Source organism: Lissotriton helveticus, chromosome 1_2 (genome assembly GCF_964261635.1).
Source record: "Lissotriton helveticus chromosome 1_2, aLisHel1.1, whole genome shotgun sequence".
Taxonomy (NCBI): Eukaryota; Metazoa; Chordata; class Amphibia; order Caudata; family Salamandridae; genus Lissotriton; species Lissotriton helveticus.
Window position 1 is genome coordinate 127,212,312 of NC_136058.1, and position 3,944 is coordinate 127,216,255.

Consider the following 3,944-nt stretch of genomic DNA (forward strand, 5'->3'; position numbering starts at 1 on the left):
GTATTGTGAACTTAGAGATAAAGAAGACATCATGAGGATTCTGAAGAGTCTTTGCGTGACAGCACAACCAGGTAATGTGCGTGAGCTTTATTTTAAATTTGAAATATAGCGTAACTGTTTTCTCTTGAGGCCGGACAGCCAGAAAACAGGATAAACATGTTATGTAATGTAAATTTAAAAATCTCTCACCCAGTAATTTTGCAAGTGTGCCAGGAAGTAATCTAAGACGAATTTTCTCTGAACACAGTTCACTGATATTTTTAAAAAAATGAACAGTCACAAATTGTTAAAACCGGAACAGGTTTAATTCCCCAAGTCCTGGGCTTACTCTTTGAAAAAGCTACGAAATCAAATCTTGGAACTCCGCACTGGAGACAGTAACTCACTTTCTCAGGCAGCCCATCCACTTCTCGAGGCACATACAACAATTGTTGCCACTTTAGACATTGGCAGCAACTTAGACAGGTTACCTCGTTTCTTCTTACACTAAATAAGTTTCCGGTGGTACAGTCTACCTAGGTTTCCTCTGTAGAAGTTTGTTGTGGCACAGGGTTTTCTGAAAGATGTAGACAACCTTTCTTGACGTATTAAAAGAAGTGTAAGATGCCAAGATGAAGACACAGCACACTTTGGCTGGGCTGTCCGATGTAGTGGACAATGGTGGGGCTGCGAGGCATGCTTGACTGGTTGCTTTTCCTTTAGTTACTTTAATCTTGTTTCTCTTCATCTTTAAATGCTGTAGGTTCTTAGCTGCAGATTGTCGCCATAAATGTAGTAGTTTGGACCCACGTGTGTAGGAGGTACAAGTAGACACTGTAGACGTGGCCAGGTAAAAGTAGATGATATTTATTGAGTTCTTGGGAAGTAGTTACATCTAGCCCCACCAGGAGCAGCCTCCTAGCTGCTCAGCCCATCTCCCAACTGACAACACTCACACACAGGCACCCAAGCATTCCACTTACACTAACATTCTGACCAGAACACTCACACTGGCTGAGCAGCTAGGTACAGAATAAAAGGGAACATATTAACAAGAAACGAAGGATATTACACAGTTGTCATTCTTCTATGGCCAAGGACTAAATGATGAAAGAGGAACTTGGTTCACATGCCTCAATATTACACACATGGCTGACACTCAAACGATCTACATGACAATAAATCCTGGTGCAAGATCATTCTTAAGAATATTTATTCAAGCGCTGGCAGTTTGCTCTGTTTTTAGATTTCAACTGGTGCCAGTATTGAACACACCACAATTGAAAAAATGTCTCTACAAAAACTTTAAATAAGAACTCACTATTTATGCACAGAAAGTCGAATATTATCACAAACAAAATAGAAATACTCAAACTAGTTTAGTACTCACAGTGGAGCACTTTTTGAAGCCAATATACAATTAACTCTCCTCTTGGAATGAGGATTTACATTATATTACTAATTAGGAAACATTTTGGGAAAGTATGCTGGAACAATGTTTATATACTTAAAAAGATTGAATTGATCAGACAGTCAGGCTCAGATAATGCTGAACTGGCCAAGCTCAATTGAAGATAACATTCATTGAACTTTAGTTGAAGTACATCATTTGAATTGCATTTAAAAATCTCTACCAGTGCACATAGAGACTCCGTTTGCGAGGAGTTGAAGAATAGTTCAATGCTCGTGGTTGAGTGCTCTTAATTTTGTGGTAGGCATGAAAATAATACACCTGCATCCTTTCTCATGAGTATAGTTCTAGTTATGCTCTTATCCAATTCTCCTTTTTATTTAGCATTTCTGAAATTGCACATCTAAGGAAAAAATCATGTAACACTAATTGGCATTATGCTAGCAAACCTGATTTGTAAAGAAATCATGCAAGCGGGATTCTAGGAGACATTGTAGATTATTCGGGAAGATGTTTTACTACATAACTTTTATTAACATTCTAAGCTATGGGTCCACCTATCATTCATACCTGTTTCAACATTTTGGAGATTAGTTCAATCTATACAATAAACACAAAATGAAATGGATAAATCCACAATTCACACTGCTTCCATGTATTTACTTCAATCAGTGTTTGCTTGCATTCTTAATGCCGAGATACATATTAACCTACAGTTTTAATGTTTAAAGCTTTCATAGGTCCAGGTTTTGAAATCTAGATCTGGACAAATCCAAGATCCTTTTTACCTTAATTCCTCTCATTATATAGGGGGTGGTCAGCACAATTCCACTACGTTTACAAACAAACCACTTACAATATTGTGAACCCCATAGGTTCTTGTGTGCACGTCTGCAGAGTAAGCCTAGCTTCCTTCTGTCTCAATGTCAACTCTAAATTTCTTCTCCTGACAGGAACTGGGACAAGAATAGCACCTACGTAAAGAAAACACTTTCTGTCCCCATTATGAATGTTCTGAAGGTTTTGCAGTAGCCTGCTCTTACTTCCAGAACGAATGCTGCTAAATACTCTTTTATCTTCCTCTGCCAGCATCCTTGGGCTATCTGCCATTACATTAGGTACCAGGCAGATGGTGTATGAAGATATGCCTCCTGCCACTGTAACTGATACATTTTGACATCACTCAGTTTAGAGGGTCACTCTCAGATTGGTACTAACATGTTATTCTATGTGTTATATACCAGTCCAAAAGACACCTTCATGCCTCTTGCATCTATAACTGATTCTGATGAGACAGTGAGATACGGCAGTACTGGGAGCAGAGACACGTACTCGTGAATACTTTGGAAGAAGTTTGGAACTATATTTAGGAGGCATACGTCTTATTTGGGTCTTTAATACGAGAGGAGACCAATATTCGATCTTGAGGAGTGGGCGGATTACGACCCAACCTCCGGGCACTTTTTTATTTGGACTATTCAATGAAGGGATCGACAGTAATAATAATATATTAATTGGAAACGCCATATTATCGAGACTTGTGTTTGTATGTGACCGTATCTACTTCAACTCAAGGATTATAACCAAGTACTTAAGCCCTGATGAAGTCATAAGATGCATTCATGAGCATCAGACAAAACACGTGTTGGCTGCGAGACGCTTGGAACAATTGCAATAAAATAATTTTGGATTGACTCAACTCACTGGACAATTTGGAATTTGTGTACTACAGCTACTGATTTGCACGCATTATCTTTTACGTTGAATACTGAGATTATTTTTTACTTACTTCTGCACCTATGTGTACTAAGTGAATGTTCAACTATATGTTTGTAATTTATATTGTTGTAGAGCTCAGGGAAAAACTTAATGTTGCATCTATAACTGGCAATTGCTCCTCTGTTTCTTTCTCCTGCAAAAGTATGTCATTTTTATCCGATTCTTGATCATGTTTCGTAGGAAAATATTAAAGTTAAATTGATCTATTGTATGACAGTGGGTATGGAAACTGTGCATTATTTGTGAGTTCTAGTTATTGTTATTCATAAGGGACTTTAGTTCACCTCTTTTTTACTTGCTAAATAGTCTGTTCTGCTATGTAGTATTTGCCTCACAGGAATTTGATACTATAAATGACAACGCTATTGAAACAAGTGAAGTCAATTCTGATATCACTTTCCATGATTAGGTGTAATGTATAGAGTCTCCTTTGATTATGTTATGAACATATTTTCATGGTAAACAAGGAAATGTGTCATTGTTCTTGGGCATTTTAGTACTCTTTCTATGGGTACTTTATTAGGCCAAACATTAATAAATATATCTTTGAGTTTACATTCCAATTTGAATCCTATTATTTGGAGTCCACAAAAGTCAAGAGAACAGCTTAGGCATAGAGTCATTATATTTTTTTACTGATTTGAATAATTTACCAATGATTAGAAAAAAATATTTTCAAGCACATAGAATCCCTTGTGTAAGCATTAAGGGATCTTTTTAATCTGTTGCAAAGATTCTAATGATTTTTGTTTGGTTTTCAACAATTCTGATAGGT